The 26983-nt window shown below is 41.9% G+C and overlaps 1 protein-coding gene across 1 annotated transcript in view; it reads left to right on the forward strand.

Moving 5' to 3' along the window:
• Positions 1-26983, forward strand: part of CCDC192 (coiled-coil domain containing 192) — a 1678242-nt gene that overhangs the window by 838572 nt on the left and 812687 nt on the right. The window lies entirely within an intron of this gene.

Raw genomic sequence — 26983 nt, forward strand, 5'->3', positions numbered from 1 at the left:
TGCCTGGACCAAGGTAACATCTGTGCATTCCTCTTTGGTCAGCAAATTCTTTACAAGAAAAACAGCTTATTTTAACTTGCTTCTTTGCTTGCAATGCAATTTCACATTTTAACCCTTACCATACATGATACAAAGATGTTCAACACAAAGATTCTTACTACAGTTCCTTCATTTAGAAGACTCCCCAAGATCCACAAAACTTTGGTCTGCCCACCAATGAGACCCATTGTTTCTGGTGGGGGGTGGCTTATGGAGCCGGCATCCATATATATTGAGAAACATCTTAGACCGATAGTTAATGACACAACAACTATACTTAAGGATACACAACAGTTTTTGGAGGATTATGGTGCATATCTTTCTGCACACAATGCAACTGATGATGAGTTGTTGGTCACAATAGATGAGGTATCTTTTTTACTACCATACCTAATGATGTAGGGATGGAATATCTAAGGTTATACCTTATCGAGAAAGGAGTGCACAGGGATCTGGTATTAAAATCAGTATGCTACTTGATTTGGTACTTAATAATAATAATGTATTCATGTATAATGACAACTATTACCTACAAAGAAAAGGGGTTGCAATGGGCACCCCTTGTGCCAACTCGTATGCCAACCTTGTGTTGGCATACTGGGAGAATACATATGTCACATCCAACATGAACTATGCTAACAACATCAAGTTCTACAGGCGTTTTGTGGACGATGTGTTTTTTGTATGGGATGGGACTATGGATGGGTTAACTGAATTCATTGAATATATAAACGGTACGACAAATTTCATGAGTTTTGAACATAAATGCTCTAATGATGTGATTGATTTCCTAGATGTACAGATATCAAAGAGAAATGGGGTGGTACATTCAGAAATATACAGGAAATCTTGTTGGAGGAATGGTATTCTACATCGTAGTAGCATGCATCCACAACATATTTATGGTAATATAGTAGAGAGCCAGACCCTGCGAGTCTCTCGTTTGACTACAGAAGATGAGGTTTTTAATTGTAAACAGGGGATGCTAGTCGGCAATCTCTTAGCAAGAGGTTATAATGAGAAAGAAGTAGAAAACATCTATAGTAATACCGACTCGATGAGGAGAGGTAAGGGCAAACCATATTTATATAGACACCAAGGCTGTGATACCGCTGAAGTTAACAGAGAACATCATACAGCTATTAATAGGATTATAATTCCTTATTCCAATAAGAATATGAAGACAAAGGATATTATAAATAAGAACTGGAGTATCCTTACTACTGATGATACTATTTCTGAAATAGTAGGCAATAAACCTAGGTTCAGTTATAGGAATATGAAATCTCTGAAGAGGTTACTTTGTTATGAGGACAATGACAAGGGAGTGACTATATCAAATAGGAAGGGTACATTTCCCTGTAGAGGGTGTCATCAATGCACATATATGTCAGGAAATAATGTCTTTATACACCCAGATACGGGAAATTCTTTTAATTTTGACTTCTATGCTGATTGTAAGTCAAGAGATTTAGTCTATCTGGCTATTTGCCAGGCATGTTCGTGTTTTTATGTAGGTAAGGCAGAACAGAAGTCTCAGGAACGTGTGAGGGAACATGTATATGCCATCAACAAGGAGGATGATCACAATACCTTAGCTAGACACATATTAAGTGTAGGGACATCACACTCTTTTAAGTTCAGTGTACTACAGTTAATGAAAAGAACGAAAAGATTAGGGAATATAAAAATCAAGCGGAAGAATGTGAGAATAGATGGATCATCAGATTACAGGCATATAGAGGACGAGGGCTTAATGAGAAGGTTAGTTTAAAACCTTTTCTAGCAGCACGTCCTTATAAACATTGATTTTTTGAATTTCCTTGATTCTGCTATTTTATTGATATAGTTTATATATATATATATATATATATATATATATATATATATATATATATATATCTATGTTAGTTGAAATGTTATGTTTGTTTTTATGTTTTAGGAAGGCACATTATGTTTATTATGATAGAGATATATTTTATGATGTATGCCTTTATTTTTCAAGTGATTTAAACATGTGATGATGCTATGATGATGCTGATTGGGTGCTTTGTATTGGTGTCCATATTTAAGAATGTTTTTTTGAAATGTAACTGTTTTGAAGTCTGATGAAGCGTTGAGAGAACGCGAAAGCGCTTACTTGCACTGCAGGAATAAAAGAGTTTTTATTAGCCGTAGTGAGCCCTATCTGTTTTTTGACTTTTGATATTGGATCTGAGAGGGCTCCTTATCCAGGACTGTTTGTTGTGTTTTTTTTGACATGAGTAATACAGATCATCAGTGTTATCAAGGGCTGCCTTTAAATATACATAGCATGTAGTACACTGTACAAGATACTTATGCTTTAGCAAATTATTAATAGCGTACTCATTTAAGGACTCCATTTTCAGCTGCAAGTGAATGAAGAATTCTAAAAGAAAAGGATAATCAAAATCAGTTACCGCAGAATTCACAGAGATTTTAAATATTCTGTGAAAAAAATCACAAAAACAATATACAACTGAATATTAAATTAAATAAAGTCACTTGCATTCGCACCTCTTTTTAACAGTAAAGATCAATAAAATACAAACCAACACAGAATTGTTTCAAATTAGCTCTGGATTGACCTTTCTGCAGTTTGTGTGAATTTATAGGTGACCAGGCCCTTTGCGATGGCTAGAGTTTGCCTGTCTAAAACCTATCCTTTTCTAACAACAAACAGTGAAAATGAAAGGTACCAGCTATCCCTATTCTTCCTAGAGACAGTGAAAAACCATGGTAAAAAATAAAATATAAATCAAAATAAATCTTCTCTTACCAGGCAACTGCACAGTCAATTACAACCCAACACAGAATTGTTTAGATAGGTTCCATTGGAAACTGCATTTACAGATCCTCACAATGCTGTCATAATAATTGTCCCTAAGTTGCCAATTGTAACCATCATAACAATCTTCCTTAATGTTATAGCACTGGCACAGACACACAACCTATACAAAGGCAGAGTAAGCACTATCTCCATTTAAGCACATACATTCAAAACATTCATCACAAATCATTTAGTTTTGCTTCTAAATAAAAGAAAGAAACTTGACCTATTGTTTTAGCCAGCTGGACATTTCAGAATGATGCAATAAAGTGTTTTATCGTTTGACCTCTTACCTGCTGACTTTATCAGGAAATATTGAGAAAAATCTATGTGCAATAATAAATATATGCAGAGACACTGCTAAGCAGAGTGCACAGATACAACAGAAAAGACCTAAATATAATTCTCTTGTATGCCATGGTATATATAAATGAAGAATATGGTTATATTGTCTGAAGGAGATGGTCATTAGAAACTGGTCTACAAGATGCAGTAGGCTGGCTGGCAATTCATAACTAACTTCAGAGCTGAACCACCAATTACTGCTGATGTACAGCTCTACAAACACCGAAGCCACAAATATTTACTATGTCAGAAAATTGCTATAATTTGTATGGAGTACAAGAGTAGTAATAATAGTAAATGCTATATTCATATCAGCAGATAAATCAACCCCTTGATACAGGTGGCAGAACATTTCAAAATGTAGCAATCCAAATAGGAAGGAAAAAAAACAAAGAAATATCACTAAATTCATGCACCACAAAATACCATGGAAATTGAATATTTAGCAAAGAAACTGTCATTCTTTGTTTCTTTCATATTCCGCTGAAGAATCTTTATGTAAATCGAAGCATTAATAAATGTTTAATCTATGGCATAGAAGGATGGATAGCTGATTGTAACCTAGGTGACCCAGGTTCATGTAGCAGGCCCAGATCAGTGAAGAGGAATGGAGAAGCAACAGACAGCATCATTGCTAGCTTGTCCATCTTGGGTAAGGTGGTACCTTTTTTCATTTCTGCCTTAAGTGTAAGCTATCAGTTGTAGTCCTCCTGTGGTCAAGCTTGGGCACATGGAAGGAACTAGCTTTCCAAGAATATATGAGACATGAGGGCATGGAGGCATGCCTTACTGAATTAATACATTAGGAGTTTTTCACAATTTTTACTAGTCCATCTACAGGGATGTGGAGGTAGATGCATATAAAAAATCCCAAGCTCCTGTCTGTGTCACTGAAAGCTGTGATTTATTTTCTAGCTTTACTGTTGGTATACCTTCTTGTCTATCCATCTGTCTTTCTGCTTATATATTTATTTATATACGTGTGTGTGTGTGTGTGTGTGTGTGCGTGTGCGCGTGCGTGTTCATAACAAAACAAGGTGGGCAGCTGGATACTAGTAAAAGTATTTTGGGGAGCCAAAAAAAAAAAAACACAAGGATCCAGCATGATTCATAAAAACTGGCACTTTCTCAGATTGCCTTAGTGATGATCCAGTCACCTGGGCACTAGAAGCATACCTTGGATGGGTGAAGAAGCAGCTGTCCTAGGTGCAAAATGTAAGTGGGCATGACTGGCAGATTCACTTTTTTTTTTGGGGGGGGGGTCACTCCTCATTTAAATTTGAGGGCATGACACAGACCTGAAAACTCAGGCGCCAGGTTGAAGTGCTGTTCCTCAACTTTGTGTGGAGGGGTACTAGGGAATGGCACCAGGTACCAGATGAGACAGCTACAGCTTGGCTGGGCAGACTCACCAATAATTACAGTCGTCCTCATGATATCATGGCTGTATAAATACTGGCAAAATAGACTGCCATCTGAAGAACTAAAAGCCTTGCTGTACCTTCAAGATGAGGCCTGGAATACTTGGAAGAAAATCAGATCCAATGTTGTCTTATCCATCTGGTCTCAACTTGTGGGTTGTCAGGTCTAACTAGAATCTGAAGCTGGCCATTCTCAGAATCTTAAGAAACAAGAACAGAATGTAAGTAAATCAGGCAGGATACAAAATGCAAAACAGTAGTAAAAAAATCCAAAACCTGGAAATGCTGAGGTAAAATGCAGCATTTATTCCAAACAGGAAAAAAAAAATCACAAAGCTTTCGGGATCAACCCTTCATCAGTGTATAAAAAAAGAGAGCAAATGCCTTAATTTAAATAGTGAATTCTAACCATAAGACTAATCACATGACACAGTTGTATTAAGCACTTCAGTTTAAAGACATATATACAGGTAAAATGTTACTGAAAATCAGTATAGCCATAAAATAAGTAAAACATTTAACTAAGACCCATTCACACAAGATGTTATTTCAAAGATAACTGTCTTCTTTTTAAAATAGGTTTAATGCTTACTGCTGTATTCAAACCTGGATAACAATCAGCTTCTAAAAGTGTGATCCATGAATATTCGCATACTTCTAACTCATTGAGATCCTCCCCCTTTTTTCTTCTGTCTGATGTTAATTTCTGTAAAGTTAAATGTATGTGTACTTCCTTTCTCCCTCATATGCTTACCCAAAGCATTAGTTTCTACCTGTCTATGTATTTCAGATTTGTGTTCAATAATTCTGCCCTTCAACCTTCTTGTGCATTTCCCTATGTAGAATGCTTGACACACCTTACAGCATGCCATATACAAAACGACAGTGGTATTACAAGTTGCAAAACACCTGAAAGTATATTACGTCTTAGTGTTAGGATGTATAAATTCACAGCTTGTATTTATATCATCACAACATATGCAACTATAACAAGGAAATGTGCCCTGTTTTCTATATTCAACTTTTTATTATTTTTAAAATCCTTATAGCATAATCTTAGTTTCAAATTCGGACAGGTATGATAAGAGAACATAGGGGCCACTCCAACTATTCTGATTATCTCAGGCATGTTTTTGAGAATACCCCAATTGTTTCTAATAATGTTAACACCCTCTGATCTACGATAAATAAGAGTTTGGCAATGGGTGATGCCCTGTCAATGGTTTCTGACTGCAATGCATATTCCAGGGAAATCCAACATCTAGTGAACAGTTTGAGCGGGAGCATTCTTCTGCCTCACTAGTGATTCCTGAATCCCATGGTAGCACAGTAGAGCTTTTTGCTTCCCCATCCAACACAAAGTGCAGCAGTTTTTATGCCCTGATCCTTCTGGGGGGACAGTCACCAAGGGACACTCTTATGCATGCTTGGCCCCCGTGTCTCATCTACACCTGTCCCCCGATGCCCTTGATAATCAAGTTTCTTCAGGAAGCAGCTCATTGAAGAGTGACTGTCATCCTCATTGATCCATTTTGGCCCTGACAGGTTTGGTTCTCTTTTCTTTTGCCTCATCTTTTGTGCTGGATCTGGTTCCAGATCCAATTTCTCATCCTGTGGGATTACCCACTCACAAACTTTGCTCTCTCAAGTTGACTGTTAGATTTCTCCAATTCTGATGATGTCCAGGAATTCCAAGCTCTCCAAGAGAGTTATTCACATACTTTATTCTTCACAAAAAAACATCCACAAGGAAGGTTATGTTAGTAAATGAACATTTTTTCTGTTTAAGCTTCTGCCAAGGGCTTGAATCCTTTTTTCAGCACCTTTAGATGTTCATAGTTTCATGAGTTCATAGGTAAGTACTAAGAGCTGGGAATTTCTGGTTAAAGGCTTATAGTGCCTGCATATTTGAACTGCTTCTTACTGAAATTGGTACACCTTGTTTGCTGTAGCATAGACTAGATCCAGGCCTGCTGAATCTAGCTTTGTTTGTATAACTTGAGCACTAATCCAGGCATTCTTTAAAGTATTCAGTTGTATTTATTACTGCTTGGTAGCAACTTGATTAAAGTATAGCTATCATGGATTAAGCACTTGGGCTTCAGACCAGTTGTTTTACATTAGGAAGGTTTGTGGCCTGCACTGTGGTGGCAGGACAGGTATCTTACATCCTTCTAAGTTGGGAACTGCTGATTTTGGGCTCAGTGTCTGTTATTCTAAAAGTGTAATAGTTCTGGTTTAAGCACTTGGGCTTCAGGCCAGTTATTTTACATTAAGAAGGTTCGTGGTCTGCACTCTTGTGGGAGGAGAGGCTGGACTCTGCCCTTCTGAACTGGGAATTTCTGGTTAAAGGCTTATAGTGCCTGCATATTTGAACTGTTTCTTACTGAAATTGGTGCACCTTGTTTGCTGTAGCATAGACTAGAGCCAGGCCTGCTGAATCTAGCTTTGTTTGTATGCTTGTTGTTTGTTTGCTTGTTATTTCCCTGAAACGCTAATTTCACCTAAAATGCGGCTTTTCAGCGCTTTGTGGATCCCTAGTGATATCTGCATTGCTTACTGTACTTATTTCCTTGTTTCACTTGAAAGAAAGTTACTGTTTGTCGTTTTTGCATTTAAGTTACCTGTAACACATTGCATTTAAGTTACCTGGCACTTGCTCACTAAGTCAGCACTAAAAAATTAAAAGCACTACACCCTCACAAACTCCCCTTGAGTACCTTGTTCCCCATTGGCCCTTTTTTTCAATTATAAAGGAATTCCCAGTACTATTCTAGCATGTCCAAAGGTCAATTGTGAATCTCCTCTCCGGTCCAGCTGGTGAATCTGGGAATCTTGAGGCAATGTTACAACTGCCTCATGTACACAGACAACCCTCTCCTCCTCCCAACAAATTCCAACACATGTGAGAGATGCAACCATATAGCCAAACTGGAGGCTAAGCTCTCTCAACTCAGTACTGGCGTAACCAGTCAGGAGGAGAAGGAAACCACACTCACTACAATTCCAGTCTCACATAGACCTACCACGACAGCAAACCAAACACATAAACACACAAAAACAGACTCGGAGGCTCTAAATAAAAAAATTGCCTAAGCAGCAGAGACCTCCAAAGCAGACACCCAAGCAACCGCTACCCCAAAACAAAACACGTGAAACACATAGCTCACAAAGCCAGTGTGCTGAACAGTCACAGCCCTTAAGGCTAAACAACACACCTGATACACTTGTAATAGGTGACTCTATCGTGAGGCACACTGACGTCCCGCTCACCAGGCCGAACAAGGAGAAGGTCACAGTGAGCAGCCAGTCGGGTGCTAGGATCCGCCACATAACACAAGCACTCAGGTCACTCCAAGGCAAGTACAAATATGACTCCGTCATTGTCCATGCTGGTGTGAATGACCTGAGACGTACCTCCCTGGACTACATGAAAAGAGACATAGAGGAGCTCTCTGAGCATGTAGCCCAGGCCGGTATGACCCTGACCTTGAGTAGCATCTTACCCTCACCAAGAATGATGCCACAATATGAAGACAAGATGATCAATTTCAAAAATTGGCTTAAGTATTGGGGCCATTCAAAGGGGATCCAATGCCTGTCAGCCTGGGATGACATGCTCGACAAGTCACGATGCTTCGCTAGGGACGGCTTGCACCTGTCACCCCTGGGCTTTCGGATATTGGCAAAGGCTCTTGCTACCCCCTTAGTGCCTTTTTTAGGCAAGGCTCAAAAGACAAACCCACCTCCATAGGTATCACAAGGGATAAGAAACTAAGAGTAATGCTACTCAATGCCAGAAGTCTAAACCTCAAGATGCACGCACTCGAAACTCTCCTTAGCATGGAGAACATCGATATCTGTGCAGTAGCAGAAACCTGATTCAAGGCTCCCGAGAGCACCGCAGCACTACCAGGTTGTACCTCATACCATGCTTTTCGGCCCCAAAACTTGTACCGAACCACAAAAGGAGGGGGAGTATCAATATTCGTCAAAGATACCCACACCTCCAGGTTGGTGGCACAGCACGAAACATCAGAGACTATCCATGTGCAACTAACAGTAGGTAAAACTGCCTTCCAGTTTATAGCCTGCTACAGACCACCATTCCAAACCCAGGAACCCCACTTGGCCTTCCTGAGAACACTGGAAAATATGAAGGTCTCTCCAAACACCATTATATTGGGCGACTTCAACTACCCAAACATAGACTGAGAGCATTACTCTAGTTCCAGCACCCTAGCCCAAAGGTTCCTAGAATTTATAAACTCAAATGCTATGGAACAACTTGTTACCACTCCCACAAGAGGGGAAAACATACTGGACCTGATCATCACCAACATGGGGACTCTATGCTCCAGACCAGAAGTGTATCCCTCACTGGTAAGATCAGACCATAAACTAATCTCACTCGATATTCACATCCCGACCCCACCCCCTGCCCAGAAAACCACAGTGAAAAACTTCTCTAATGCAAATTTCACACTCCTCAAAACTGAGGTGGAATCCTTCAAAGCCCCCGGGCCTGTGGAAAATACGGCCCAGACCGCAGAATCCTTTATAAACACTTTCTATGAACACCTTCAGGAATGCATGGATCATGCAATCCCAAATAAAACCAAGACCCAATCCTCCAAAGGCAGACGTCCTGTCTGGTGGACCCCAGCCATAAACAAACTATACAATAGAAGGAGGAAGCTACTACATGATAGAGCAAAATCCCAAAAAGGGAAGGCATCTCTGATCAGTATTAGCAAAAAACTACGGGCACTCATAAAATCGTCTAAGGCCAGCTTCAAGAGAAAAATTGCACAGGACACTAAGGATAATCACAAGGCTTTTTTTAGTTACGTTAGGAACCTGGGTGGGAATTCCCAGATATGCTCAGAATTAGTCCAAAATGACAAAAAATACACCGAACCCACAGACATTGCCAACATCCTAGCTGACAGGTTCAGCGCAACCCCCCCCCACCAAAAGGGCAAATATCTATCCCAGCAGAGTGCTGCCCCCCTGACATCTCAGATGCTCAGGTAAGAGCTGCCCTCTCCAAAGCAAAAAACGCAGCATCAATGGGACCAGACGGTGTCCCGGGCTGCATCCTATATGAACTCCAAGAAGAGCTAAACCCAAACATAAAACTACTGTTCAATCTCAGCCTTACTACAGGATATGTACCCAAAGAGTGGCGTACAGCAACAGTGGTCCCTCTCCACAAAGGTGGTGCCTCAATGGATCCTGGAAACTATCGCCCCATAAGCCTGACTAGCTTGGTCTGCAAAGCTATGGAAAGGATCACCATGGACCTCATAAATAAAGATATTGGGGACCTACAGACACTGGATCCTACCCAGTTCGGCTTTGTTAAGGGCAGATCCTGCCTCTTAAACCTGGTCAATTTCTTTGAAACAGTCACCAAGGCCATTGACGAGGGGAACGTGGTCCACACAGCCTACCTGGACTTCCCAAAAGCCTTCGATATAATACCCCACTCGGGCATTATAGATAAGCTCACCAACTTAAATATAAACCCCTTTGTCACTAGATGGGTTGCAAACTGGCTCAAGGACAGAACCCACATGGTTAGAATTGCTGGAGCCATGGCAGACTCCAAACCAATTACAAGTGGCGTCCCACAAGGCTCAGTCCTGGGACCTCTCTTGTTCGGTATATATTTCTCTGAGGTGCAGGCCAACACGGAAGGACTGTGGCTGACCAAGTTCGCAGATGACTACAAACTGGGCGCCATAATCAACTCTCCAGCCGACACAAGCATCCTCCAAAAGGGCCTCATAGAAACAGACAACTGGTGCCAGAGCCATGGCCTCAAGCTAAATGCCAAAAAGTGTATAGTCATCCCCTTTGGAAAAAACAAAGTGCCCACAAATTACCACATAGGTGGTAATCCATTAAGTACAGAAGAAGTAATTAGGAACCTGGGGACCCAAGTTGATAGCAATCTCTCATTTGACAACCACATGGCCAAAGTGGTTAGAAGAACCTTTTATATAGCCCACCTAATCATGAAGGGATTCACATCTAGATCAGGGGAGGACATCGTGCCTCTTTACTCATCCCTCATCAGGCCCATAATTGAGTACAATGCCCCTTTTGGGATGTACCTTACCAGACACCTGCAGCAACTGGAAAGACCCCAAAAGTACCTCACCAAGAGGATCAAAGGGCTCATACAGATGCCATATGCTGCCCGGTTAAAGAAACTCCAGCTCTACTCAGTGGCATACCGCCTGCTCAGAGGCAATCTGTGCCTGATGTATAAAGCCATGTCCAACCCGGAATTAATGAACATGCTGCACCTCAGAAAATCCAAATCCCATCGAGCTACACGCTCGAGAGACTTGAACCTCAGCACTGAAATAAATAGGACATGCTGGAGGGACAGATTCATAACCCAGAGGCTCCCTTCACTCTGGAATAAAATCCTAGTCCAGGTTAGGCAGAGTCCCTCATTGACTCTCTTCAAGAGGAATCTTGATGAGTGGATGGGAGATCGTAGGTTTACCCTGGGTATCACTTCTGTGTCACTGTTGGACAGAGGCACAGTATACTAACCTCAAAAAAGGGCATAGCAAAATTAATTTAAAATGGGTGGCGAAAGCCAAACACACTTTGGCTAGGCTTATAAATGTCCTAGGGCAGATAGACTAGTATGAACCTATGAACTTATAGCTGCTCTTGCAGGCCATTTTCAGCTTAACCATTTTCCCTATAGCCAATCCCATCTGGTTATAGATAAGCCTTACCTATCCCATGGTCGATAATTATATAGTAGCCCTAACAAGAATAACTGGGATCATACTATAGATAATTTGAGGGGACCAATGCAGACGTTAGGTCACTGTCCGTATAAGTTCACAAATCCCAAACAACTGGGTCAACTTTTAAGGGTATATTGTCATTGTGGTACTTCCCAAAAGGATATAGTAATGCATTTTTTGGCATTTAGTTACAGTCCATGATTTTGGCACCAGTTATTTGTTTGGCATAAACCTTCATGCAGGATGGCTAAGTCACTTGGGGATTCAGTGACTGTTCCTAGCTTGCAGTCATCTGCAAATTTAGTCAGCCAGAGCCCTATGGTATTAGCTTTTACTTCAGAAAAGTAGAAGCCAAACAGGAGAGGTCCCAACCCAGAACCTTGCAGGACTCCACTGGTGACTGGTCTCTTTATGGAGGTAACTTCAACTATTTTGAGTATCTTATTATTATTATTATTATTATTATTATTATTATTATTATTATTAATAATAATAATAATAATAATAATATTAATAATGATTTTGACATTCCCACTATGGGCCAGTAATCAAGGAATCCTCACCACTGACATTGGAGAGGGATATGCACTTGGAATACAAATGGATGCACCCAGTATTTCCAGATGCAGATCTCTCTGCATCAAGCACAATTTCCCTTAAGAGCACACAAGGAACACACTCAACCCAGGGTCTGGATGTCTCTATATCCGTCATCCTCCAGGTCCCCTAGTAAGATTCCCCACTGGTACAGCTGTAGGGTTAGGTCCTCAGGCAAGTGTCCAGTATCCTCTCTGTGAACCCAGTGCTTCATGTCCCTGCTGCAAGAAGCTGACACACACACACACACACACACTCTTTAACATTTAATTTTCACACTCATACACACACTCACACACACACACACACACACACACACACACACACACACACACACACACACACACACACACACACACACACACACACACACCTGGGAAAGGCTGTCACAGATTACCCTTTCTACCAGCTTTGTTCAGACTATAAGGTGGATTCACTGCCACCAGTCAGTTACTATAAGGCTCTTAAAAAGGCTTTCCATACAGTGCAATATTAATACTAATACAAATGATAGTAGTCAAGGGTGCCGGAACCATACAGCGAGGGTGAGGGTGTGCCCCCCACACTTTTACAGCTGCAAAACCTGTAGTGACATAGGCAAAAACTCCATGGCGTTTTTCTTTAAGGAAGACCCAATGGAAGACTCATGCGTGCATCGCATGCTAATATGGAACACAAAAGCATGCGGAAGTTAAACTATGTTCCAAAGTGTGTATGACTGCCTAATTCAATGCTGTCAGAGGCTACAACAATGATACTGATTTCTTTAGCTTGCTTGATGCATGTAAAATGTGTTCTTTATGCCAATGATGACTCTTTATTACTAACATTCTGCAGGTAGGACTATAAGTGCATGCCATGGTTTTATTTGTGAGCAGTGTATGCCCATGTAAGGAAAATATTGTGGATTACAATACATGCACCCCGTGTAAACTAGTAAATGGGAATTACTGTGATGTGAGAAAAATGTCCTGTACTTAATTTTAGGCTGTTCGTTAAAGGGTGCAGTTTAGGAGAACTTTTTTTGTATTATTGCTAAAACTTGTAATCGTGAGTCTAGTTCAGTGACGTGTAAGCAGATAGGCAGATTCCTGCTGCTGGTTATTTACTTATTTCAGTGTCTGAGAGGCGCAGTGGTGGTGCTGTGGTAGCGTTGTCGCCTCACAGTTAGACGTTGCCCGTTCGATTCTCAGTTAGAGCGTCTTCTGTGTGGCAACATGCGTGAATGGGCGTTCCTTCATTGAAGGTTGTGCATTAGGCCCGGCAAGCCAGTATGTAAAAATCTACTTCCAATCATTAGCGGACCAGAGTTCCGCTGTGGCGACCCCTAACCGGGAAAAAGCCAAAAGACACAAACAAGAGAGGCCAGCCAGGTTAGTCTGAAAGGAGTGATCCTTGATGGATTTGCAGTGACAGATCTGGGTTTTGTGACTGTAATCGCCATGGGAACCAATCTCTTTCTGACCTCTAGGCTTGCAGCTGTAACTGCAGTGTGAACTCCCTCAGATGCTGCACAGCGCTAGACGCTCCCTGCTGGTGCACCTGGCTTCCAGAAGTCTCATTTGGCTTGGAGCTGCCTCTGATTTTTGCAAGCAGAGGCTCACCATGATTCTGGCAAATGCCTGTGCCACATCTCTGTAATTATTCAGTACATTCAAGACAAAACTAGCTCCCAGTTCTGATTTTATCTGTTCGCCAATCTAACCTTAACAAGAACTATGTGCCTTTTGTTGACATGTTCCATATTTTTCATACTTACAGAAAATTTTATTTTATTTTTATTTAACATTTGTTGACCGGGAAAGTCCGAGTAGGACAGAGGCTATTTTCAGCAGAGGCCCGGGGAGAAACGCTCCAGACTCATGTCTTTGAAAAATAAAATAAATGTCATTACTTTACCATTTTAATGAGTATGAGTGAAAGTGTAACAGTATTCATTGATTATCCTTTAATACAGTGTTGTACAATTGCCTTTTGCACTGCTTTTCCTAAGAAGTATTGCTTTACATCTGGGTAAAAGTATATCTTATTGCAAATAAATTGTATTTACAGTAGAAAAAACAGCAGCTGAAATGCGTACACCATACTTTCTTAACACAACTGACACCTACTGATTTTAAATATAAGGGGGGCATGAAAGATAAATGTGGACAAATAATGACAGTTCATGGAGGAAATGTACATTCTTGTATTCTTGTTTAAATTGTGCTAGTTTGTTTAAAGGTATACTATAGTATTATTGTGTAGTTATGGCCATCATTTAGTTGTGTTATTGTGATACAAGAAGTAAATGATAGTTTGAATTGTCTGTTCTCATAACCATATAACCAATAAAACGTGCAAAGTGTCGCAAATGAAACTAATAAAAAAACAAAAACACTAGGCCACAGTCTGACACACCACAAGTATTTAGCGTACACCACCTTTATTCAATGCTTTCGTCAACAGGACTTCATCAGAAATTGTAAAAACAATACACTAATCAACTTAAATACTCTAACATAATGAAAGACAGGTCAAAAACATTCAATTAATCAATCAAGTAATTTAAACCAACATCTTTAAAGCTCTCACAGAGACTAGTGTAAAAAGTTAAAATGACTGTACCCTTATTTTTTACATATATCCTATGATTTTTTAAAAAACATTTAATGTAAATAACATCATTAAGGCCTGTTTTTTTGTTTGCTTTTAACTTAATTTGCCATCTAGCCTCTCTCTGCTCCAAATAGTTTATAAAATCACCCCCTCTCAAACTCAGTTTACCTTGTTCTAATACTGAAAATATTTTTTTTTAAAACCATGACACTCCTGTTATACTTATATAAAGCATTCTGTCTTTCTTTTTCATGCTGTACACGTGTTCTCTAATCCTTGTGTTTAAACTCATAGTGGTCATCCCAACATAAAATTCTAAGCATTTGCCACACACCGCTACATAAACCACCCCTCGACTTTTGCAACAGAAAGTACCTGACACTCTGATGATGTGGGCAATATGAGGAAGTTCAGTATATGGACCTTCTAAGATGTACACATGGCACACCCATAAATAACACTTGTACATGCCACGTGGCTTATTGGTAGTAAATACTTTTGAGGTCACTGTATCCCTACCTTTTTCTAACAACATTTTTAAGTTATCATTCCTGTATACAAACCTAGGTCTTGTCCCCACCACTTTCAATAATTCTTGATTCTCCTCAATAATTTTCCAATTTTTCTCAACAACACTATGGATAATACCCCCATCCAAGGTAATTTGCATATCAAAACACAAATGTCTCTACTCTTGATCCATCATGTCCTTCCCTTTAAAATTCGCTGTCACTGCCTTCTTTAAAAAGCAGAAAAATACAGGCCTTAATGACATTATTAACATTAAATATTTTTTAAAAAATCGTACGGTATATGTAAAAAACAAGGATACAGTCATTTAACTTCCGCTGTGGTGAACCCTAACCGGGAAAAGCCAAAAGACAACAACAACACTAGTCTCTGTGAGAGCTTTAAAAATGTTGGTTTAAATTACCTATTTTACTGGATTGATTAATTGAATGTTTTTCACCTGTGTTTCATTATGTTAGAGTATTTAAGTTGATTAGTGTATTGTTTTTACTATTTCTGATGAAGTCCTGTTGACGAAAGCATTGAATAAAGGAGGTATATGCTAAATACTTGTAGTGTCTCAGACTGTGGCCTAGTGTTTTTGTTTTTTTATTTGTTCTCATAACCATTTTTGCATTAATAGCTTACAGTGTGTAATGCAAAAGACAGACACAGACATAGAAATAATAGGAATAAACATTGTTTGTAGAACTGTACATCAGCAGTAATTGGTGGTTCAGCTCTGAAGTTAGTTATGAATTGCCAGACAGCCTGTTGCGTCTGGTAGACCAGTTTCTAATGACCATCTCCTCAATTTCCTTACAAGACATCACTATAACTTGTTTAAGTCAACATAGTACAGTGGTGAGTCACACAGTGTCAAAACCCATGTGCATGTTGTATGTCTTTTTAATGGTTTTCCTTGGAACAGCAGTCTCGTATTTCAGTAGACCAATCTGGCTAACAAAATGAAAGGGAAACATGTCAAGCAGCTGTGTGGAAGGAGCTGAAAAGACAACTACATGCAAAAAACTTTAAAAATTAATTTTTGGAAATATCTCTTTTCTGCCTGCCTCAGATATGTTGTGCATGTTACAAGTTACTGTGTGTATCCTTCTGTATCCAAGGGCACTGCAGCCAAAGAGCGAGGGGGAGGGAAAGATATATATGTTTGTATTTCAGCAAATTGCTTTGATTTCTAATAACTGTAAGTTGTTAAAATTGCACTTAAATCTTATTCCAGACAAACCAGATGACCTATAGGTGTTTGTTAATTATTCATAGTTGCACTTCTAGCATATTTGTATACCATCCACATCACTGTCTTAATTAGGTGTTAGAAATGACAGCTCTGCCCAGTTACCTGCAACTGACACTTGACATTTCATCAAGCTGATAAAGCAAGTTTAAGCAATTTATTGTGTCTCTTAATGTTCTTAATTTTCTACAGTTGTTACGTGGATAACAGAAATGCCTCTCTGGGCAAAACTGAGAGTACTTACAAATTTGTTTATATAGTGTTGATGCATAACTCTTCTTTGCTTGTATAAACATTTCTTCAAAACATAACTTTGGAAAATAGTTTAGCTTTAGCTCCTTTGTGTGTTTTATGGCATTTTATTGACCTCTGTAAAGTATATTCTAAGGAACTAAAATTGTGAACAGTGGGTGATATTGAAAACAACAGATTCTGATCTCTGTTGTGTCATGCAGGCTAAGACAAATTCCTTTTTAAGACATTATAAAATATGCATACAATAAAAGATGGTGAACCTTCATTATCTGTAACAGGAATACAATGAAAATAGTGAAATCAGAAGATGCTAAAGATTTTACAAATCTAAACTACAGCTAATGGATATGTAAGGGAGAAAAATCAACTTTGGGGTGCAATTAATTACACTTGATGGGGGATTTGTCTTTTAACAATAAGCTGAAGAGAAGGAGTGCTACATTCACTTCCTTATTTATATTCATGCTGTTAGTTTTGCATAATACATATTGTCTAATCAGGTAAGTGGGCATTATTATTTTTACCTGTTAATCTACTCCTGTGTTGCCACTTCACCTGCTGTAGTTTCCACAGCACCTGCATGTTTTAGATCTATAGTTCACACTGATTTCTGCTTGAATGAGGAGTATAAACATCTGGACCAAGCTTGTATCTTGTTTTAAAATAAAATAATATAAAGGTAGACTAGCTTAGAAGTGCCAAGCTCGTGTACTATTTTATAATAGATTATAATTGGCTTAGATGAACTAAGCTCCTCTCTCGCTCTAAATAGAGGAAGAGTAAAAATGGCTTAAATGTTTCAATCTTGTGTCTTGCTTTCTAAATATCTTAAAATTGTCTTATTAGAGTTAATGAAAGAGTGGATCTGGATGCCTGGACAGTAATCTATGTGTGAAGGATGAAAAAGAAAAGTGCCGTGGAAATGTTTAGGTCTGGTGGGAAAGCAGGTTGATTTATCAGCGTATATATTGTAGCTGGGAAAAGGAGAGTGCATCATTAATGTGAGCTGAGGGAGATAGAGACAAGAGGGTGAAAAGCTGCCTGGGAGGGAGTGGATAAAGGTCTGGGTGTATGGGAACTTGTCTGGTGGTCACTTGCATGGTTTTGGTAAGCTATTAAGCCCAAGCCCTGTAATTTTGATGGGGTGGGGAGTCTATAAAGACCATTTTGAAGAGATCTATTACAGTGTTGAAGAGATATCGGGGACTAGGCAATAAAATGGTGGGAAGCCACTTTAGAGGAGTGATGCATAAAGGGCTAAAACCACAAGAATATGAATAAAAATACTAATAAAAATAGAAATATACAACTAATAAAAGTAAAACAAACTGGATTAATCATGCAAAATGCCAGAACAGATGGAAAAATAAATTCTGAATGTGTAAATAAGGGTAATTGAGCAAAAGAGCAAAAAATATAATTAAAAAAAGTAAAGAAACGACCATCTCAAGATAAAAAACAGACCAGGCACAAAGCAAAAAGCAGATTAAGAATGAATCATGGTAAATTTCATAGGGGATTGTTAAATTCATACCATTGAGATAGATCTTAGTCCATCGTAGTCCAGGTCACTGTTATGTTACCCGTTGGGTGGCTAAGTCCATTTTTGATGTGAGGAAGTGAGTCTGTAGTGTCCTTTGGTAGTCCAGATGTTTAATAATGTGAGTGGTGGTACAGTTTCCTTAGGTTCAGGATAGAGTTAATTGAGGTAGTTTTGTTTACTTCTAGGGGCTGCAAGCATCCAGGCAAATATGCCATTCAAGTTCCTTTTTCACTAAGTAATCATTGATGCATCCTTGAAGGTCCTTTTTTGGTAGTGTAGTCACACTTTATTCTAGCAACTTTATAAGATTATACAAGCAATGTTTAAAATGTGATGTTAAGTTGTCAATCTCGCCTTCATTCTTGCTGGATGGGTTCGTTGCCGATCCTCGGCTCTGACTCGGCACTTGCTAAGCTCGAGAATCACTTTTACCAGCTCGAGGCAGCCCTATATCCCATGATGCAAGGCGGTAATTACCCAGATCTCGTTCGCCGCTTCGCTCATGAGGTCACCTTTTTTACCAGCTCCTGGTAAGTGAATTTTCATTACTCTTTTCAGAGATTTAACTACCCCAGCTTTCAAAATAATTTTATTCCCTTTTATAGTCATTAGTCCTCGATTCACTTAGACCCTATTCCCTTTAGTTTTTCTCGATCCCTTTATAATTTTTCTGTTATTCAGGCCTTAGGCCTTCCCCTCCTAAACAATTCCTGTCAGGATTTTTTGTTAGGTGTGTCTGTGTTTTTGTTTAATTAGTGTATTTAAGGACTGAGTGTGTGTGTGATTGTTTTTAAACTCAATCATGTCAAAAGACACTAGGGTCTCAGGTTTTAAGAAGTGTGACTCATGCTGTCAGAAGATGTCTCTGACAGATGGTCACACTTCTTGTATTTATTGCCTGGGACCCCTACACCTGCAGGACTCCTGTGCTATTTGTCATTCTTTCAGCCAGAGAGTCCTGCAGGAGCATAGAAATAAGTTGATCATCAGGGGTCTCCTTAAGCCTGAGAGCTCCCTGCTAAGGTCGGTTCTGGGAAGCCCTCTAAGCCACCCAAGACCCAGACTTCGGTGTCCAAGTCTGTGGCCTTGGTTCAGACTCCTCCAGAGTCGATATCAGCTCCGTCTGGAGCCAATCCTTCCTCCTTGGAAATTTCTGTATCGGCGCCGATCGGCACCGATACCCTGGCTTCGGCATCCGTGTCGGCTCCGGCTGGAGCTGATACCCTAGCTTCGAAGCATGTTTCGGCTCCGGCTGGAGCCGAGACCTCTCTACCTCAGCTTGGAGCCGATAAGCTGTCGGCTCCAACTGGGACCGAAGGTTCATCGGCTCCGATGGCTCCGTCGAGGAAGAGGTCTAGATCTCCTTCACTGGAGTCTATCCACTCGGCTCCGGCCTCCCCCTTACTTTCGGAATGGAGCCATCGGAGCCGATTGTCAAGGTCATCCAGACTTTCAGACCACGACTTGGAGAGAGTGGTGAGTAGACTACTAAAATCACAGGCATTGGCCCAGATGCTCCATAGCCCATCTCAGCAGACGATCGCTATTCCACACCCTCCTGAGATTCCTCCTTCGACTCTCCTTCAGAGCTCGGAGCCGGAGATTATTGGTACCGTGACTGTTGCGGCTTCGGAGCCGATTCCACACCTTTCGGCTCCGTCGTCTTCGACTCCTATCTCCTCCTCGAGACCTTCCCTGGAGGGATCCGGTCGTCGGGTTTCCCCTGGTCGGTTCTGGGGAGGCGAGTGGCATCGGACCCTTGTCCGACCCCGCTCTCCCTCTCGGGGCTTCGGCCTTGGTGAGCTCGGTGCCGACATCTGCTTCGGAGCCTTCCCTTTCGGTGGGGCAGGGAGTCCTTGTTTCTTCGGAGCGGGGTATCTCGGCCCTCCCTGGGAGGGGAGCCTTCGAGGTGATGAGGAGTGTGCTAGCCCCCGAGCTTAGTCAACAGTCGGTTCCTTTAGCTCCTCCCTCTACGGTGCCTGTAGATGTCTCTTCCCACTCTCTTGCTCCCGGACCCAGAGATCCATCGCCCCAGGTTTCCCCACTGGGAAGAACTTCCTCTTCCGAGATTTCTCCTGATCCTGCGTAAGAGGACCTGCAAGAGGAAGCACTTAGACTCCTCTTAGTCTACGACATCAGATACCGACTTAGATGAGTCGGAGGGGTCCCCAAGATCCCCCTCTGAGGATGTCTCCTTTTCAGACATCCTAGAACTCCTAAAACAGAGGGGAAACTGGCCCTCCATTAATCCCTCCGAGGATGAGTCGGTATACCTGGAGGCTTTTGGATCTCGACCCTCCACCTCCTGGGTGTCTCCGCCTTTCAACCCCCTCATGGACGTGATAGCTCGAAAGGCGTGGGCATCTCCTGATTCTGTGGAAACAGTCCCCAGGAGGCCTTCTAAATTTATCATGGCCCCCACTGAGAAACAGTTTCTTACGAAAGGTGTTCCAGTTGATGCCATGGTGGTGGCAGCCGCCACCAAAAAGGAACTTGCAGATCCTTCCGTACCAGACCATCCTCCTAAAAGGAGTCTAGGACCATGGACAGGTATGGTAAGCGGATGTTTTCCTCAGTGACCTTTGCTATGCGTTCGCTGAATTATTTATGTCACTTCACCCGACTTCAAAGAGACATCCTCAAAGAATTGGGTGAGGTAGTACAGGATCTGTCAGCTGCTGGGGCTCAGGAGAAGATTGCCTCTCAGCTTGGAATCCTAAATTCCATTACTAACTCCTCCATGCGGCTCATTTCTTATGCAGCCGATGGGGCGAGTAGAGCCTCGGGAACAGGAGTGGCTCTTAGACGTCAGTCCTGGATGCGGCTTTGCAATTTCGCAGACCCCTTTAAGGCGTCCTTCACAAATTCTCCCTTTGATGGCACTACTTTGTTTGGGCCTCAGGTGAAGGACACATTAACCAGGTGCGAACAAGACGGCAAGACTCTTTCTGCCGTAGGAGTCCGTTTCTCCACCCCTTGTAGACCTTACCCCAAAGGTCAGAAGGGAGGGAAAATGTGGTTCCGCAAATCTCAGGGAGTCACGCCTGATGCACGTGGTCAATTTACCCCCAGAGGCAGAGGGGGTAATAACAACAGATGCCGCCCTAGGGGCAGAGGAGGTCCGCAGAACCAGGGCAGCAGAGAGCCTCTCTGACAAGCCCTTCCAGCATCCCTGAGGTGTTGCCCGACTGCCCACCCTTGGAGGCAGTCGGGGGGAGATTGTCGCTGTACCCAGAAGCCTGGCTTTCCCTCTCTCAAGACAGATGGGTACAGTCGATCATATCCGAGGGTTACAAAATCCCCTTCGAGGAAAGTCCCTTCCCTCAAAAAGGTTCCCTTCCAGACGTTCCACCCGGTCTAAGGGAGATTGCGAAGCTAGAGATATCAAAGCTTCTAAGAAAAAGGGCCATCCAACCAGTTCCAACAGATCAATTAGAATCCGGAATCTACTCAAGGTTCTTTTTGGTTCCCAAAAAGACGGGAGACTGGAGACCAATATTAGACCTCAGCAGACTGAACAAGTCTGTCAAAAATACAAGATTTCGGATGGTCACACTTCAATCGATTTTGCCCTTCCTGGGCAAAAACAACTGGATGTGCTCCATAGACCTTCAGGATGCGTACTATCACATAAAAATCCACAGACGCTCCAGAAGGTTCCTCCGCTTTCGACTGGGGACCAGTCATTTTCAATTCAGAGCCCTGCCCTTTGGTCTCACTACAGCCCCCAGAGTGTTCAACAAATGCATGGCAGCAGTCACGGCTCACCTGAGACGTCAAGGATTCCAGGTGTTTCCGTATCTAGACGACTGGCTCCTATCAGCCACCACCAGGCATCAACTTCTCCAAGCCAGAGATTATACTCTACGTCTCTGCGGTCAATTAGGAATTTCAATCAACTTCCAAAAGTCTTCCTTATCGCCCTGCCAATCTATTGCCTTTATAGGCGCAAATCTAGACACTACTCGGTTGTCAGCAAACCTTACAAGTCAAAGAATCCTAGATATCCAAAACCACGTTCAGATCATCCTATCCAGCAAAAGGGTACAAGCCAGGTTGGTCCTGAAAGTGCTGGGCCTCATGGCAGCTGCCATCACACTTCTCCCTCTGGCCCATTTTTACATGCGCCTCCTACAATGGATGTTGTTCACTCAATGGTCCTACCAGCAGCTCCCCATGCGTCACAAGATCCTGGTGACACAAACCTGCAAGAGCCATCTATCCTGGTGGACTTCTTCTCCCCTAGTCCATCAGGGCAGACCGTTTGTCCTTCCGGCCCTGGTAGCCACGGTCACTTCAGATGCCTCCCTGATCGGGTGGGGGGGGCATTATCAGGGCAGGATGGTTCATGGCACGTGGCAACCGTTCGAATACAATACATAAATGTCCTAGAGATGAGAGCAGTGCTTTTAACATTGCAAGCCCTCAACGACTTTCTTCCCTTAGGAACTATTGCAGTTCACACAGACAACATGTCCGTGGTGTGGTACATCAACAAGCAGGGCGGAACCAAGTCCTATCCCTTGTGTCGAGAAGCTCTCAGACTTTGGCAATGGGCGATCTCCTCTCATCGGTTTCTGGTAGCAACGCATATCCCCGGGAGAACCAACATAATAGCGGACAGATTGAGCAGAGCTATTCTCATGCTTCACGAGTGGTCTCTCAAACTTTCCATAGTGGAGGAGATTTTTCAGAAGTGGGGTTGCCCATGCTGCAGTCTTTTTGCTACTCCCCAAAACAGCAAATGCCCACACTTCTTCTCTCTCTTTCCACTTCCGGGCCATCCCCCCAGAGACGCTCTTACCCAAGATTGGCCCCGGGGACTTCTTTATGCCTTTCCCCCCTTTCCGTTGATACCTCAAGTACTCCAGAAAGCTACCGTCTTGAGAGCCAAAATGATTCTCATTGCCCCTACTGGCCTCGACAAATTTGGTTCCCGTTCCTTCATCGCCATCTCATGGTGCAGCCTTGGCATCTGGATCCAATTCCAGATCTTCTGACCCACCAGTCGGGTCAACTGCACCGATCAATTCGTTCCCTCAACCTCACTGCTTGGTTGCTCCACTTCCTTCATTAGCCAGGATTCCTATGATCTCTAACCCCGTTAGAGATATAAAAGTAGCTTCTCTAAAGTCCTCTACCAGGAGGATTTACTCTAGTAAGTGGAAACGTTTCTCTTTTTGGGCAAAGTCTAAGAACATAGATCCTTTTACTGCCCCTATTCAATCGGTCTTGGACTTTCTTGCTGAAATTTTTCGCTCCGGTTCTTCTGCTTCCACAGTTAAGGTCCAGTTGGCAGCAATCTCTAATTTCCATGTCGGATTTGCAGACCACAATATCATGTCTCACAAACTTTGTAAAGCTTTTCTCAAAGGGGTGTTCCTTCTTAAGCCCCCTGTTAGAGATCCTCCACCACAGTGGGACCTAAATTTAGTGCTGGCATCCTTGATTCTTCCCCTTTCGAACCGGCTGCTACATGCTCATTAAAATGTCTTTCTTGGAAGACTCTCTTTCTAGTTGCTATTACTTTGGCTAGGAGAGTGTCGGAACTACATGCCCTCTGTGTTCGTCCCCCTTACTTGGTCTTCCACAAGGACAGAGTGTCCTTAAGAACCAATCCATCCTTTTTGCCCAAGGTTGCTTCTAAAACAAATTTAAATCAATCCATTGACCTTCCAGTATTTTTTCCCAATTATTCTAACAGGGCAGAACAAAAACTGCATTGCCTAGATGTTCATTGCCAACTCAGATATTATTTGGACAGAACAAAGCAATTTAGGAAATCTGATCAGCTTTTTCTTTCCTATGCTGAAAATAGGAAAGGTCTTCCTGTTTCTAAAGTAAACTTATCCAGATGGCTATCGTCCACCATTTTTGACATTTATCAGCTGAGGGGCAAACAGCTGATCTCAAAACCTAAAGCGCATTCTACTAGAGGTCTAGCCACATCTACAGCTTTTCAGGCTAGACTACCCTTGGACACTATTTGTGCAGCAGCCACTTGGGCCACTCCTCATACCTTCGTTTCTCATTACAAATTGGATTTGGCCTCCAGGGACAGGGCAAGATTTGGTTCCACAGATCTCAAGAGTCTGTTCCATTGCGCCACCCAGGATAGGGGTGCTAGGGATGCGGTCCCATCCAGCAAGAATGAAGGCGAGCTTGACAACTTAACATTTAGAAGTTATGTACCTACCATAACGTTCCATGTTAGTTGTCTTCTCTCGCCTTCTTTCTTGCGTCCCTCCCTCCTGTCCCCCTAGCCTGGACAGACCTTGTTTTTCCCCTTCTCGGGGAGATTGTTCTCCCTCGGACACCTGTTAGCTTGGGATCTCTGTGACCTGGTTCCTCTTACAGTCTTCTAGGCTAATTATTCTGCTTTCCTTGTAGAAAGATTGCAGGCAGTTTTCCTCTAGATACCAAACGAGATCTGGGTAATTACCGCCTTGCATCATGGGATATAGGGCTGCCTCAAGCTGGTAAAAGTGATTCTCGAGCTTAGCAAGTGCCGAATCGGAGCCGAGGATTGGCTCCGAACCCATCCAGCAAGAAAGAAGGCGAGAGAAGACAACTAACATGGAACATTATGGTAGGTACATAACTTCTAATTTTGGGCCTTTATTTCCCCCCATTAAATGTTGGCTTTTTCCAGATTTCAAAGTTGAGATATTTAGTTGAGTGTCAAGTGGATTTTATAAGGAGCTGAGAGCCTCAGGGGAAGATAAGTTTTGTGCTGGTTATGCCATGTCTGTTTGCATTGTTAGTAGCACAACAGGTAATATACTTGCTTTTGATGCAGAAGGCTGTGGGTTCTACTCCCACAGTATGCAGATGGATAGCTGATACTGTACTGTGTTGTACTTTAAAGAGAGTGGATGCTGCAGTCCTGTGAATGTCCTCCTTTGGTGGTTTGAACAGTGTTTATGGTAACTGAGGAGAAATAACCAAGTAATGGAACACTGGAGTGGCTGGGGAGGGGACTGCTGCTGGAGCGGTAGGAGGTTGCTGCAGGAGGAGCTGCTCTGGCGGGGCTCAGTCTGTTACCCTGCCTTTGCCCAAACAATAACTGGTGCCAAAGTCATGAATTGAAACTAAACTCCAAAAAATACATTATCATATCGTTTGGGAAGTCATCTACTCCAGTTAACTGCCAAATTGACAATACCTCCTGAGAACTGACCCAGTTGTTTGGCATTTGGGAACTTGTGTTTACAGTGACCTAACTTTGAACCAACATATGCCCAGAGTCATAGTCTTTCTATATTGCACAGCTTATAAACAAATTGATTGAGACTAGATCTAGAGATGTTATTGTCCCCCTTTGCAAAGCCCTCATTAGGTCAATCATTTTATATAATGCCCACTTTGGCATGCATCTGTCCAGACCCATGCAACAATTGGTATACCCACAGAGGTACATTACTAAAAGGATAAAAGTCCTAAACAATAAGTCTTGTGTGGACCACCTCAAAGATTTATCACTATATTCAGTATCCTACAGAGTGCTTAGAGGTGACCTGTGTCTGGCATACAAGGCATCCTCTGACATAATACTGATGGACTTAATGAACATCAGAAAGTCAAATGGCATCAGAAATATTCAGTCCAGATATCTAAACTGAATTTATGTTTACAGTGACCAAACTTTGAACCAACATGTGCCCAGAGTCATAGTCTTTCTATATTGCACAGCTTGTAAACAAATTGACTGAGACTAATTTTAGAGATGTTAGTGTCCCCCTTCACAAAAAAAAAATGTAAGCCTGTTTCCTACCTTTCCTGTAACTAGTGTTCCAGATACAGATTTGCTGTATCCAGGACTGTATGTAAGCTTCTGAGCCCCTCCGAGTCTTTCTGTGTTGGAGGGAAGCCTTCTAGCTTATCAGTGGGAGTGGTAAGCACTAGGTAACATGTCTACCACATAAGGAGTGGTTCTAGCCCAGAAATTGTAGTTATTGGCCATTTGGGCAATCTCTTCCATCTCTCTCAACTTTCTGATGTGAAAGCCTGCATTTCCACTTGTTTCTGTCCTGTAACTCATCTAGTGCAGATACAGATTCTTAGTTTTAGCACTTAAATTTTCTTATTCATGCTTAGCACTTGTTCAGAACTTGTAAGCACTAAATACGCTACTAATTACTATAACACTCAACCTTCCTCATTACCTAGAGGAAAACAGTTTTTGTACTTACTTTTCTCACTTGCTTAGAGCAAAACAGCTCTTGTACTCACTTTCCTCACTTATCTAGAGGAAAATAGTTTTTTTATTCAGGCATGTCCAAGGGTCAGCTCCCAGTGTTCTCTCCTGTCTATCTGATGAATCTGAGCATCTTGAGGCAATGTAGAAATTGCCTCATGTACACAGACAACCCTCTCCTCCTACCACCCAACACTACAACCTGTAAGAGATGCACTTATCTAGCCAAACTGGAGGTAAAGCTCTCTCCAACCATGATTGAACTTGACATTCATGAGGAGAAGGTAAACATTTGCACCACACTACACTCATCACATAGTCTCACTAAATCTACACCACCAAAATCCACACATAGTAGCACAAAAACATTCGCGGAGGCTCTCAATAATAATCTGTCTAAGCAACAGAGACCTCCAAAGCAGAAACGCAAGCAACCTCCATCCACCAACACAACCCAAATGACACATAGCCCACAGACTCAGTGTGCCACTCAACCACAGCCAATAAGGCAAAACAAAGTACCCAACACACTAGTCATAGGTGACTCTATAGTCAGGCACACTGATGTCCCACTCACCAGGCTAAACAAG

The sequence above is a fragment of the Protopterus annectens genome, chromosome 2.part0 (assembly GCF_019279795.1).
Source record: "Protopterus annectens isolate FY-2018-M chromosome 2.part0, PAN1.0, whole genome shotgun sequence".
Classification (NCBI taxonomy): domain Eukaryota; kingdom Metazoa; phylum Chordata; order Ceratodontiformes; family Protopteridae; genus Protopterus; species Protopterus annectens.